We start from the raw sequence: 15,370 nt of genomic DNA, 5'->3' as shown, positions 1-15,370 counted from the left end.
TTTTTACTGTACCTCCTTTCATATTCTCTTCCATATTACTTACCTCAGCCATTTTCTAACAATTTTTATTCCCCTCCGGGAACTTTCAGCACTGAATGACCTCATCATCATAAGTCCCAGCACTTGGCCCTTGGCCTAAATTCTATATTCTATTCCATTCCAAGATATATGAAGATGGGATTCATTCCCCGTAGGGGGATAGTGCTGTCAGTTCATCTCACGTGGTGCACTGTGGGCATTTCTTACGGGACCTTGCAGCATCCCTTCATCCCCTAGCTGCTGCAGCCCTTTTCATTCGTTTTACTGCTCCTCCATTCGTATTCTCTTTCTTCCATCTGACTGTCCACCCTCTCCCCTTACTGTCAATATCCCTTTCACACCTGAATGACCTCATAGGTCCCAGTGCTCGGCCCTTGGTCTAAATCCTGTACTTTTTTTCTATTCTGTTCCCCTTACACAGGACGTCAATCATGACCACAGCCACGGAAACAGAGACAAAGACCCCAGGATGATGGTGTTCTTCGGCTCCCTAGTCCAGCAGGAGCTGGAGGGCTGGACCTCGAATATGGACCTCTCAGAGAACCGGGGGGACCTCGAGACACAGCGGTAGATGGTCAGTCCAGAGGAGGAGGAGGAAGATACCAGAGAGGCCTCTCAGTCTTCTGCCGTGACTTCCCAGTAGGACGGCGATGATGATTCCTCCGCCCACGGTAAAGTTTGTTCGTCTGTCAGGCCACCTTTCTTTTGTTCCTCTTATTTTCCTTTTCAGACCTTTTTACTTCTCAGTTTCTCTTTCAAAAATTTCTGTGTATTACATTTTTATTCCTCTCGGACATTACCCTCCTAAAACTGTTACTCTTCAAGTGTACAAACCCCTAAAATGCTTGTAGCAATTACACTTTTATTCCTCTCGGACATTACCCTCCTAAAACTGTTACTCTTCAAGTGTATAAACCCCTAAAATGCTTGTAACAATTACACTTTTATTCCTTTCGGACATTACCCTCCTAAAACTGTTACTCTTCAAGTGTACAAACCCCTAAAATGCTTGTAACAATTACACTTTTATTCCTCTCGGACATTACCCTCCTAAAACTGTTACTCCTCAAGTGTATAAACCCCTAAAATGCTTATAACAATTACACTTTTATTCCTCTCGGACATTACCCTCCTAAAACTGTTACTCTTCAAGTGTATAAACCCCTAAAATGCTTATAACAATTACACTTTTATTCCTCTCGGACATTACCCTCCTAAAACTTACTCTTCAAGTGTACAAACCCCTAAAATGCTTGTAACAATTACACTTTTATTCCTCTCGGACATTACCCTCCTAAAACTGTTACTCTTCAAGTGTACAAACCCCTAAAATGCTTGTAACAATTACACTTTTATTCCTCTCGGACATTACCCTCCTAAAACTGTTACTCTTCAAGTGTACAAACCCCTAAAATGCTTGTAACAATTACACCTTTATTCCTCTCAGACATTACCCTCCTAAAACTTACTCTTCAAGTGTATAAACCCCTAAAATGCTTATAACAATTACACTTTTATTCCTCCCGGACATTACCCTCCTAAAACTGTTACTCTTCAAGTGTACAAACCCCTAAAATGCTTATAACAATTACACTTTTATTCCTTTCGGACATTACCCTCCTAAAACTGTTACTCTTCAAGTGTACAAACCCCTAAAATGCTTGTAGCAACTACACTTTTATTCCTCTCGGACATTACCCTCCTAAAACTGTTACTCTTCAAGTGTACAAACCCCTAAAATGCTTGTAACAATTACACCTTTATTCCTCTCAGACATTACCCTCCTAAAACTTACTCTTCAAGTGTACAAACCCCTAAAATGCTTATAACAATTACACTTTTATTCCTCTCAGACATTACCCTCCTAAAACTGTTACTCTTCAAGTGTACAAACCCCTAAAATGCTTATAACAATTACATTTTTATTCCTCTTAGACACCCTCCTAAAACTGTTACTCTTCAAGTGTACAAACCCCTAAAATGCTAATAACAATTACACTTTTATTCCTCTCGGACATTACCCTCTTAAAACTGTTACTCTTCAAGTGTACAAACCCCTAAAATGCTTGTAACAATTACATTTTTATTCCTCTCAGACATTACCCTCCTAAAACTGTTACTCTTCAAGTGTACAAACCCCTAAAATGCTTGTACCAATTACACTTTTATTCCTCTCGGACATTACCCTCCTAACACTGTTACTCCTCAAGTGTATAAACCCCTAAAATGCTTATAACAATGATTTACTAATTTAAAAATATTACTGTTAATGTAAACATGGCAGAATATCTATAAAAGATTTAATAATAATAATAAATAAATCTTTAATACAAATTAAAAGTCTTACAGAAGTGTGACAACTAATCAAGTAAGTGGTTTTTTCTCATGGTATTGAAGTCGTTCCATTTTCCTATAAAGTATATTTATATGACTAATCAAGTAAGTGGTTTTTTCTCATGGTATTGAAGTCGTTCCATTTTCCTATAAAGTATATTTACATGAAGAAACAGTACCCGTAAAGTAAGATAAAAGCCTTCTTCTTAACCTGTTAAGGACACCGACTGCATATCTCGGTCGGCCACATCCCATATCACACCTCGTTCAGTGCTCTTCCCTCATACTTATTGTAGGACCATCGGTTTGGTAACGTATGAGCTAAATCAGCAGTAAATGGCAACTGTTTTTGTAGGGGAAAGACAGTCTGTCAAGAGACAATAACCCCCACGTCCTGCTAAGCTTCTGGCAATCACTGATAAACGACTGATTTCTTTTTCTTTGATCCCATTTATCCCCCATAATGAGTGATCCAGAGTGGAAGATAAATCTTTTGCCTGGAGAGATACTATCACTGTTCGTTGCAGACAATGACGACGACTACGATAAAGGGAAATAAAGGTGCCTTTTCCATAATCGGCACAAAAATTATTTCTCCTCAACTCTCTCTCTGCTGTGGATTCCACAAACTGTTTGTTCAGGACAAGGGGAAACCCTGTGGAGTATTTCTTTTATAAATTTTTTGATGGCAGAGTCATGGAGCACGCCGTACCAGTAACGAACAGATTTTCCGTCCAGTTTCTAGACGATATATAGAAAGCTTGCCTACAACATCGCCTGCACGGAAAAGGTTTGACACAAATGAAAATGAAATGAAACAATTCGTTTATCTACTGGCTCTGTGTTTCAGGGAATGGCATTCGAAAGAATCATTTTTTCCCTTTTATGTTTCGTGCTTGAAACCTTTAGGATATAAAAATGCAAAGTAAATTCTTTCATCTTTTCTTGTAGGTTCTACATTATTTATGATCCTAATCCCTTTTTGTATAATGTAAAAGGAACTCATAATCATTCTACATTATGTACTAGTATAAAAATATAAATTTTATATCATTGTGAACAATAACACATAAATATGCATAAAAATTAGCATAGACCAAATGACCGCTCTGCGAGCTAGAAAATGTGATAAGGGAACGGCGATGTCTCTCATAAAGGATGCTTAACAGGTTAATAGAAACTGCAGGACAGTATACAGTACAAAAGTGAAATTACAGTGTACTGTCAGCATAAAAATGTATTCATGTGTGGGTGATGCACTTTCTCCCTCACTCAGACTCCCAGCAATCACCTTTGGCGCCTGATTTGAAGAAACAGTTCGGCGCTGGATCCGGAAGCGAAAACCCTCAGATTAATATTTCCATTTCACACCGATGCATCTGGCAGTACGATATACCACAGTCCTTTATCTCGGTGCGCTACCTTCATTTATAAGCAAATTTAAAATACTATAACCGTAATTCAAAAAGCATTTCAACTGCTAAAAGTTAATGAAATACAATTGCTTGAATACAACTTTTGCTTTATAAACTGCATTTTGATGTGCTTTAGAGTATTGTGTTTTGTGTTTGAAAATTCAAAATTCAAAATATTTTTCCTTTTCTTTCAGTTTCTCATTGCCAGAGAAGTGGCAGAGGAGATAAAGGCACTGGTAAGGCCCAACAATTATTTATATACATATATGGATGTCCACCGACCTTGGTGGACAGCCTAACACTACAACAATTGTTCCGGAAGTAACAAGAAGTCTGGGCAACAACTACTTTGATTCTTCAGTGGCAGTTTACAAGTGATTCCAGGCCCTTTTTACCTAAGTACAAGTTTTCTACAGGACCTACCAGCTCCAGGATTTATAGACACACATTAGACAAGCTATATTGTAACAGGGGACTTGTACACAGTACAAACTGCTTGGCAGTACGACACTTGTATACCTAAGTTTGCAAGTTACTGTATAGATGGATTCATTGAAAAATGTTTTTATTTACGTGTAATATTCATGCGGTTAAGCGAACTTGTAGATGCAACCTCATAACAGTTTGCCGAGTGCAGACATATACACTTATATTTTCCATTACACCATGACAGGGGTGTGGGTTGTTCTGCACAGACACTGCTTCAGGTGTAAATACGGCTGTCTGTCAGTTTTTCCCAGCATACAGCAGTCAAAACCTGCACACAAAAAAGGGATTAAAAAATAGAAGAAATTTTCTATATCATGATTTTTTTACTTTTCGTGATGCAGGCAATACAAGGTTCTATAATGCAGTGCTCATATACAATTTTGATTTTTATGAAGATATTTTGGTCCCTTACAAATTTACAGTTTTAATTGTCCTGTGCCAAAACAAACATCACATTTACCTGTCTGTGCACCACTTGAATGAACACACCTCTCTCACCATGCACTGAAAAGCACACTGCTTTCGTAAGGTCTCTCTGTGCATACTCTGAAGGCACCTCTCCTCTCCTCCACAATACGGCAAGTGCTCATTGTGCCCAAAATTGCCTGTCTAAGATTTTTAAGCTGCTTCACAGCTAACTTCATGTCTAAGATTTTTAAGCTGCTTCACAGCTAACTTCACCAATAGCCAATAACTGTACTGACTACCCTGGTAGATTGGCAGAATGACCCAGCCTCGTTTAGTTTCACAGAGTTGGTTGAAGAGATCATCTTGGCAACCTCTTTCCACACCTCTGGGATCCTTTCTCAATGGTGGGGCCTCGTCGAGGGACTCTTAAACTCAAAGATCTTGCTGGTGGCGCTATGTGTTATTCTGAAATAAAAAACAATGTGTATCAGGTCTTATATAAAAAAAAAGTACTATAGTGCCCCCATTTTTACGCATTTCACATTTCCGCGTTTCATTTTGTTGTGGATTTTTTGTGGAACACTTCATTCACTTGTCCGCAGGGGGAATCTCACTGCTCTGCGGATTTTTCTTTGGGTGAATCTCTGAAATTATCACTAATTCGCTTTTTTTCATAGAGCAACACTGTGTATTCACTAATTACTGTATTTTTTCATTAAAATATATGTATCTGAGTGAGAGAGAGAGAGAGAATGATGGCACAAGAATTTTATAATAAATTTATAGGAGATGGTGAGGACTAACCGCATTTGTATGATCAATAATTGATTTACACCTAATAATAATAATAATAATAATAATAATAATAATAATAATAATATTAAAAAGGATGGCTGTATTATGCGAATTTATCTTATATAGTGTCTTTTCTATCCTCCTTATGATTCGCTTTTCAGGCTCAGCGATGTTAGTCAGTAACTGGCCGATATTCATGTTGGAAAAGGACAGTGTGCGGAATATTGGAAGTCTTTTATTAAAATATTCCAATATTCTGCACACTGTCCTTTTCCAACATGAATATTGGCCAGCGATGTTAGTCAGTAACTGGCCGATATTCATGTTGGAAAAGGACAGTGTGCGGAATATTGGAAGTCTTTTACTAAATTTTCCAATATTCTGCACACTGTCCTTTTCCAACATGAATATCGGCCAGTTACTGACTAACATCGCTGAGCCTGAAAAGCGAATCATAAGGAGGATAGAAAAGACACTATATAAGATAAATTCGCATAATACAGCCATCCTTTTTAATAAGACCTGTTTAAAAGAGGGTCTACTCCCTTCAAATAATAATAATAATAATAATATACTGTACTGTATTAAAAAAAATTAGGCATTTCTGTAGTAAATTATGTGAAATTTTAAACTAATAAATACATATTCCCAATCTTTTCCAAAGCTCTGAAGTGCGGGGGAGGTTGGACCTGTCATACATGTCAGATATCTGACCGCGACCCTTCGCTGTCAGATATCTGACATATATGACAGGTCCAACCTCCCCTCTCACTTCAGAGCTTTGAAAAAGATTGGAGATATGTATCTGTTTAAAATTTCACGTAATTTACTAGAGAAATGCCTATTTTTTAAAATTACAGTACACTATTATTATTATGGTGCCCATTTGGTGGTTAAATAAAATAGCTATGAATGATACTGAAAAATCTCTCTCTCTCTCGTACATATATATTTTTAAGGGTAAAATGTTTAAGGTGACTTTGAAAATTAATAACAACTTACCGTAGTAAATAATTTTTTTTATCATATGTGAATTTGTACGTAATCAGGAAAATAACATGACATAGTTAACAAGCCTAGCATTCTGTTTGGAGGTATATACGTGTCCCATTGATCTAAACTACCTATGTATTTAGATATTCTCTATAAAGTAGTAGTATCCAAAAATACGTACCTGTATGCAGTAAATATTATTTCAAAATCATCTTACAACACATGAAAATATACGTAAAATATACGCCCAGTGCATTACATATAGTACGAGCAGAACGATGCGCAGTTACGTAGGCCAGGGAAAACGTGCGTGTCTGAATTATGGGGATACTTAAGAGTAACAGTTGTATGCTGGTACTTAATTTTGCAACATGACTTTGAAATGATATTAGGGTGGTCTGGGATGATAGTCTGAGGTATATTTTTGTTTGAACTGTCAAGATTGGCGATGAACTGATGAAATAACTGTTACTGTGTAAGCGTTTTAGGAGTGTACATAGCCTACTTAAGAGTAACAGTAGTAGGAGAGTGCTGTGATGTAAGGTTACTTTACATGTTTTGGGATGACGATTTGGGGTGCGTTTTTGTTTGAAATGACATTAAATGGTTTTAGTATGATAATATAAGGTATATTTTTGTTTGAACTATTAAATTAAGCAGTGAAATGTTAGAATACACTGTTATAAGCGTTTTAGTTTAAGGGGGTACAAGGTATTTGGCAGCTATAAGCATTTTTAGAGGGGATTTTTGCATTTCCGCAGATTTTGCATTTCCGCGATAGGTTCGGGAACCTATTCCCGTATAGAAATGGTGGAGCACTGTATACAAACTGTAGTGAAGTACAGATATAATTACTTATCCCATTACTGAAAGCAATTTCTAATCTTGACTATACTGTCCATGTACTGAATCATTCTCATCAATTCTATGCGAAGCAGAACAAGATCTGAATCCCTTACTTCAAGAACTATATGAAAATTGATTAACAACATTTAAAGTTATTCAAAATTTCACAGCTTATTTGACCACTGACGTTTAGCTGCTGCAAAGAGCATACATATCAACTATTTGTTGCTTTGTACATTGCTTGCAGAAAATCCAGTTATCTGGAACTCTGTTTAAACCAGCACCCTTTCCTTATATACAATCCTGCCAAACATATCTAAACTCACTGGTATATGAAACAGTCATCAACTGTATAGCTGTATTTGTGTAGGATATTATGCAGCTTTCAAGAACGTCTTCCAACATTATTCGACAATATTTTTATGGGTTTTTTTTACTCTTGAAAGTATTCTAGGATACACAACTCACAAAACCAGCCCCTTAAACTTTCAGTACAGCTGTGAACATGTTTCCTAATGGAGTAAATAATATCCCTTCATAAGGTAACCTGCTGAAAAATGTTTGGATTAGTAACTGGTAACTATATTTCAACTCTAAGTCAGTCCTGAACTATAGAATTCTTAATTAAGACTCTTGAGTTCACTTGGAGCTATGGAAAAAATTGTGCATTTGTATAATCATCACTAACAACCATTTAGTTCTTTTGAAAGGTCTCTTCTTACTGAATCTGAATGAAAATATTCCCTTCATACTTAGCTGATCACAGGCATTCTGTAACATACAGTTCTATTACAAATGAAAGTAAAGTAGTTTCTTGCACAGCTAGTATCTGTATACACCTATTACAAGCGTTACAGCCTGCTTCCAGTCTTATTTCTTGGCACTTTGCATCACCTGTCTATCATATTTTAACAATTCTAAGATTATGACGATGACTATACACTTTACAGTCAAGGAAACTAATGGTTATAGGCCAGTGACTTCTTGTATATATACAGGTTATAGACCAATTTCAATTGATGTTTATATACAAGTTATGGACCAATTTCACTTACACAGTTCATCTTGCAATAACCTGAAGGATCTACTATCCAGTCCTAGCTTGGTTCAGGAAGGATTCACCATGTCTTGGGTCCTTAACAATACATCCTAGGGTCCTTTCACATAATAAAATATATCCTAAGCTGGATAAGGTGCTTTATCTTTGAGTCACAATTGGGTAATCCATCCTAGTCTGAGCTAACCTTACCTTGGGATGTTGCATACTAGTACTTAGCAAAGCTTTCCCTTACCTTAAACTAGTGAGGATGAAGATTGATAGCCCTCCAGGGCTCATCTTGCATCTTTGAAAGGTTCGAGTTAGGTTGGGAAGATTGGGCAGTTGTGACGAACAGTGATAAGGTTGGTACTAACTGAAGATTTTGAATGAAGATTTACTTGGCTTTATCCCCAAAACTTGCTGTGTGTGTTCCATACAGTAACTTCTACGCTGGGTTCAGACTCTTCAGATTGGAGAATACTCCTGGAAAAGATTCAACATTGAATATCTGATATCCTAATTGGTGAAAGATAACGGTTTACCAGTGACACATCTGACGCGATCAATTAGATGAAGCTACAGTTCTCAAGGTATATCTGCAGGCACTCAAAATAAACTTAAGTTTACTGTAAGAGGCTGGAGATATCTCAGAATGGTTGAAATCATTTAAATTTTTAGACGCTTTTCATTAGATGGTCCCATTTATGTTGACGACATTCCCTAGTCATAAAATTATGCCATTATATAATACAATTTGATTTTTCTGACAAGACATTTTTACAAAGGCTTCATATATCAGATTCTCACTGACTATAGTAATGTGGGGTGCAGCTGCAGGAGAGATATGAGTAGAAGTAATTGGTCCTTGTGAGGAGGTACAAAGCCTACAGAATCATTTTGCTGCGAGTCACATTATGTACATCATATCTATCAGCAACCAATGGCTAATTGATTTCCTTAACTGTACGCACAAGGCTCCAAATAACCTAACAACTATAAAAAACAAAAAATTTCAATGTATTTTTAGCAACAGTAAAGAAAGTCTTTGTGCTGTCCAGAGTAGAGTACTGAAATTCACTGGAAAGTTTGTTGAAATTTCATAAGTATCACTTACCACTATACCTGGTAAATAAATTGCTCATTGAGTACAGGATGTTATGAACAAGTAATATTATATTAGCCTAGTTTTTCAAAATATCCTGAATATGGGATTAAATTAATTACATACCTGACTGTGATGTTACTTCGTGGTATGAACTGAATATTAAAGGCTGCCCTGCCTAGTCATAGTTTGACCAATGTAAAGATTAGACCAGAGCCCAGAATGTCTCGAGTCATTCCAAGGCTGAATTTGGCACTAATGGATCCTAAACTGTAACTTCAGAAATACTATTTGCCACCACATAGCAAAACCAAGCAAGCCTTTGCATAGCGATGTGTCTGCTTTGTAATTGCTCCCCTTCTATACTTGAAGCTGTAGGCTAACTGTTCGATCACTCGAAATGTTCAAGTCAAAAAGACTGCAAATTACCGTAACTACTCTGTGTCAAGGCCTTTGGTTCTTATCTGTAATTTAATTGTCCAATTCCATCAATGAATATTAAATATCCTAAGGCATCACAACATTTGAGTTTGAAACAAAATCAAGATCGAACAAAAAATGACTACACAGTTTCCGAGTTACCTGAAGCAGCAGTTATCTCAAGAAAGGTTTGTAAAATAACTTCCATTAATCCATTCTTTCTCCTTCGTAAGAAATAATGCGTTCCAAGTTTCAGCCAAGGCTTGAGAGGTCACTGTGTCCTAGGTCAGGTTGGTATCTATTAACTCTTCTGTGGGTTAAGCTACGTTCAATTTGATGCCGACGTTTTGCCCACATAACCACAAAGGTTTTCTGTTTATTTTACCAGCAACTTGTGGTAGTGTCTACCACTCAATGGCACCTACCCAGCTGTGCTTCTCTCTACAGACTATGCATACAGCTTGGTCTCCCTAGATTTTGCAAATTTTCAAAGTCAAAACTGCTCAATACAGATAGTGTATCTTGTTGGTACGTAATTAGTAATCTGTTAGTAGCTAGCCTATGAAAAACTTAACGGACCATAATTTTAAGTTAATGCACTACAAATTTGCTCAGTTGGGTCTAAATTTATGTGAATACTCCAAAATATAAATTACGAAGCATAGAGTGTCCTTCTCCCTACATTTCCCCCCCTAAAACTGGGCACCCTGAGAGTGAATAGCACACCATCATTATCAGCAGCCTATCACCATCCATCTCACTAATGATATGACTCCATAAAGGTAATTTCTGCCATTATCCTAACTGGAAAACAAAAAAGAATCTTACCTTGCAACAATAAAGCCACGAAGAATCAACAGCCATTTGTAAACACCATAAATATTCTTTATTGAAATTCTTCCAACTTCTGCCCCCGAGTAGCCACCCAAGGAGCTGTCATGTCCGCCATCAAGGATTCTGGATTCCTATGATCTGTCTAAAATCATCATGGAAGGAACAAAGAGGATATATGTAGTAACTGTTTTCCCACGTAAATATCAAGTTAGGCAGCTTTATATTCACACACAGTTTGAAATAAATGAATGATGCTTTCAATACAACCTGCTAATAACTTCAGTCACTTGAGCAGGGCACAAGACTTGTAAGAGAACTTCAGACACAGAGGTAGGTATCTGGTGGTAACTTGAAGAAACTATGTCAGTCACTTAACCTTAGAAATTCAGTATAAAATGGAATTACGCAGTATATAACGAAGTTTTCGCTTTAAAATTAAAGCAATAATGATTGATCAGTACAAATATGTGCAAATTAAGTTGTAAGTGTCTTAGATAATGTCTCCATTTCCAAAATCATTTGAACCAATACCAAAAAGTGATCAGAATTAAGAAACTTTTAAGTAATGCATATACTGTACAGTACTTATAAATATAATGAAAGGTTTGTTGTTATATTCAAACGATGACTGGTAAGTACAAATTTGTCCACATGAACTTAAACTAAGTCTCTTAGTAATGTCCCAGTTCTGAAAAATAACAGTTTTTAAAAGTAAATTGTATTTTTCCTAACTATACAAACCCGAGGTCCTTTACATTAGGGATTACTTTCAGGTGTAGGCTGGAAACGGCCGTTAAACTGTTGAGCAAGGTGGTTAGGCAGTAACTACCTCCAGGTAGGCGGGGATACCTGCCTGCCCGGATGTAAACATTCCAGTTTGCCTTTCGGCCCAGGTACAGATTGAGGGGTGGCATGAGGTGGGCATAAAGTGTAAAGGACCTCGGGTTTGTATAGTTAGGAAAAGTACAATTTACTTTTAAAAATTGTTATTTGTTCTGACACAATATACAAACCCTCGGTCCTTTACATTAGGAGACTCACTGATTGGAGGGAGGAATCTGATAGTCTCTCTGAACTGACTGGAGTTCACCACCTTGTCTTCCCTTCCTGGTCGTGAGAGCGATTAAGGGAAAAACTGCCTCTGACAAAAGATCGGGTTGTAAGAAACGCAGGATCAGTTGTCAGACTTCTGGGTCCCTTTGCATGAAAGAGGAAACGTCAGTTCATGCAAAGTAGGCTAGGAAGAATTTGACGTCGGATGACAATAAGGCAAATACAATCATTGGGTTTGTCTCATAGTCATGGTCTCCTTCCTTCCCTTGCAAGAGGAAGGAGTGGGGTTGCTTCTATTAACCTGAACGGAAATAGAACGGGAGCTCCCGTTATGTGCTTATCTGCCTCGATTGCCCAGTCCAGCGTGTAACGGCATGTCCGCTCCCTGCCCGTGGGAAGAGAGCCAGGATGGGGAGAAAGAAGAGAGGCCAGTCACTCAACATTCAATCTCCCAATCACAACCGTACAACATAGGCGAGATGCAACCTGTCCCGTTAGGGGAGCTGGATAAGCTACACAACTTGTTGAGCAGCCACCACAGGACCCAAGGAAAAAGTCCAAGGACTTGTGTGCAACATCCCAGAGGTAGAAGGAGGTGAAGGTAGTCTGTTGGGACCACACACCCGCCTTCAGCTCCTGTGGTACCGACATATTCTTCCGGAATGCGAGGGATGGACCAAGCCATTGACTTCGTGAGCTCTCGGGTGAAAGGTACTGGTATCGTCGTCGTCAGCTGCCAAGTACCTCCTTGATCGCTTCACGAAGTCAGCAGGAAGATGTGTCCTTAGACACTTCTTCCTTGGGAGAGACAGTACCAGTGAAAACGTTGACGACATCCAGGTTAGGAAATGTCGAACCTTTCGGAAAGTACCACAGCTCCCAATAGGACACAGTAACGAATGATCTGGATCATCGATACAAAGTCCTAGGAGGAGGGGAACAAGGACTCGAACCCGACAGTTGATGCCAATGGATTCGGAGTCCACCTACGACATCCCAGAAGGAGTCGAGGTATGATCCCCATCCCTGTTCTTCCATCTTCTACGCCAAGGCCAGGGTAAGATGAGAGATGGACCTAAGAGGGCATATCTCTATCTGCCGACTCTCGTAGGGCGAGTGCAGAGCACGGACGGGAACCCTAAACGAGAGTCGCATGCCACCCAGGAAACAGTTCCCTGGGAGAGCATGACTGAAGAAGCTTCTTGTCCGTAGCTAACTCTCGACTGAGGAGACGAAGGCTACTTCAGATAGAAGACTAGGTCGCAAGGGCCTACGTTCTTCACAAATGAAAGGGAGAGAAGCAGCCCTTGGCGGAGAAGACGAGGAAGTCCAGACTTGATGAGCGACTCTGACCCGAGAAGAAGTTCTGACAACGACACCACCAGCGAAGACGGATCCAGTCCCTGGGACAGTGTTGCAGAGGACTTCAAGGGATATCCAGCTATATCCGTTGCCGCTCGGCGAGAAAGCCTGTGCTTGCAAGGAAAGCTGGAAAGTCTCCCAGTCCTGAACACACAGGGATGTACTGCCTCAAGAACCGCTTCTTGTGTAGCTGCACAGGAGGATGGGTCAAGCGGAATTCTTCTCGATGCCTCGGCAATCAGGTCGGATGAAGGCGAACTCTTCAAGTATTTGTCTGTAACTCGGGTGAGCAATGTTCATGAACCCCTAGCGAAACGGACAAATACAGAGGGAAAAAACGTCGATATCGAGTTTTCACCAAAAGACAGCATGCCTCAACAGAGCGGCCCCTGGTCTGGTATGAAGGAGCGAGAAAACACTACCGAATTGTGTGCAGGGAGGCAACAGAAGGACGGTAGGGATTTCTCAGTCCAGCAGTCTCTGCATGAATCTTCATGAAGAAAGAGTGAGCAGCATGTTCCGTCCCGATCACTCAAACCCAAGGCCAGGCTTGCCTACCAATACTGTACATCCCCACCAGGAATGCATCTGGTTAATTGAGCTGTCGAGTGTGCAATAGAACAACACTCGAGTACCTTCAAACGTCGAGATGAAACAGGGGAAAAAACGATTGCCTCCTGTTTGTCGACAAATGCCACTACTGTGGTTTTGTTGTTCAACGAAACCAGTGAGAGCCGCAAAACCCATCCTGAATTCTCGGACGGCCAAAAGGCTGCCCTGAGCCCAGGACGGTGACGAGAAGGTACTAATCGTCTCAGTCACACAAATTCAAGACAAGGTCTTACCAGCGTGCGCCTATTCCTCAATCTGTGAATCCGTAAGTAGACACAAGATGTGAGGGGAATATGCAAGCATATTCGAAGGTTCCTTCAATCAAGCATTAGCCTAACTCTTTCCTCATACATCAAAGAGGAAGGAACGGGGAAAAGGAAGCAGACTTCCATTTTCCACCATGGGGAAGCTTCTGCAAGATGACAGGGTACCAAGGCAATTAGCTCTAGCCGGCTGGCATTTCCCGAATCAGGAGCACGGGAGAGGTGGTGGGATGAAAGTTCGATGGAAAGAATTGCCGAGACCTAAGGGAAATAGATACTTCTCCTGAAGGGATCCATTCCCAGGTCTCGGCAATATCGCTGCCAGTTCCAGAGACTCGATAAGTATCATTTCGTCCAGGCATCAGCAGTTGCAATCTTCTTCTGAAGCCTAGGATTTCTTAGCTCGCTCATTAATTCGAATAATGTCATATCTCAAAAATCCTCATTTTTCACTAGAGAGGTATTTACCTTTTGACACATGATTACAAATATTCGCCAGCGATTGAAAAACTCTGTATTGACTTATTTGATGCAAAATTTGTTAGTGAAGAGAACTAAGGCAGTCTAGACTTAATTTTTTCAAATTTAAATATTATTATAGCAGTTTTAATAAACATGATACGAACTTGTGACGTTATGAATCCAAAACTAAAGACAAAGTTGATAATAACAACAAATAATACGTTATATCTACAAAACTATTGTGTTTTAAAGGAAGGATTTTTAGTAAAGTGAATAAAATGACGCTCCTTCATTGTAGTTAGCAAATGATAAGGACAAGAAAAACGCTGAATAAACTTTCAGATTTATTCTGTAAAACATAGCAAAATAATCAGCATCTCTTGAATAAAAAAATAATTCTCATTTATAAGCAGAGACAAAAACATGTAAGGTGTCAAAGAAACGAGCAGGTAAAGGTTACTGCTACTTTATTACAGATCCAGGCAGCTTATATTGCGGCCGACTGACGCCGGGCCGTGAGAGACAATGGAATTGACTGTGACCTGAGGTCGAAACAATAAACAATAATATGCAGTGAACGAGTACAAATTACAATACAAAACATACAGAGCTACAATATAGATACAGTCTTGATGCCTGTGAATGAAGAAACATGTGATACACAATGTGTGACATTCGTATAAATACCATAAAGTAAAAATGATTAAAATGCGTGACCTGGCACGTTTTAGGCGTGACTAATTGAGCTTGAAGAAAACGGGAAGTCACCAAAGAAAACAAGCTCAGCGGAGACTTAATTAATGGCGCCAAAAACACTATCCTGGCGCCGAATTGGTGACTTTACAAATACTCCCAAGACGAGGGGACGCGTCTGATTAATCCCTGTACCTGGTGGGACGCTGAA

The 15,370-nt window shown here is 39.1% G+C and overlaps 1 protein-coding gene and 1 long non-coding RNA gene across 7 annotated transcripts in view; one reads left to right on the top strand and one right to left on the bottom strand.

Annotated features, from left to right (window-relative positions):
* Positions 1–4,120, top strand: part of LOC136835904 (zinc finger protein 85-like) — a 30,312-nt gene extending 26,192 nt beyond the window's left edge. For 4 of the 5 annotated variants that reach the window (XR_010852283.1, XR_010852280.1, XR_010852279.1 and 1 more), the window contains exons 3-5: positions 461–710; positions 3,650–3,786; positions 3,983–4,120. The gene's annotated coding sequence lies outside the window, so the exon portion shown is untranslated. Of the gene's footprint in view, positions 1–460; positions 711–3,065; positions 3,164–3,649; positions 3,787–3,982 lie in introns of all 5 variants that reach the window. The other variant, XR_010852281.1, reaches the window with a different exon arrangement.
* Positions 3,300–10,735, bottom strand: LOC136835909 (uncharacterized). 2 transcript variants are annotated; one of them, XR_010852287.1, is made up of 3 exons: positions 10,709–10,735; positions 8,612–8,841; positions 3,300–5,150 (listed from the first exon to the last, which is right to left on the bottom strand). It is a non-coding gene; the product is annotated as an uncharacterized lncRNA (long non-coding RNA). The 2 variants fall into 2 exon arrangements; XR_010852288.1 differs by lacking the exon at positions 10,709–10,735 and having other exon boundaries at positions 3,300–4,545; positions 4,738–5,150; positions 8,612–8,837.
* Between the last annotated feature and the right edge of the window lie 4,635 nt (positions 10,736–15,370).

This window comes from Macrobrachium rosenbergii, chromosome 55, assembly GCF_040412425.1.
Source record: "Macrobrachium rosenbergii isolate ZJJX-2024 chromosome 55, ASM4041242v1, whole genome shotgun sequence".
Classification (NCBI taxonomy): Eukaryota; Metazoa; Arthropoda; class Malacostraca; order Decapoda; family Palaemonidae; genus Macrobrachium; species Macrobrachium rosenbergii.
This window is presented reverse-complemented; position numbering and strand designations above follow the sequence as displayed.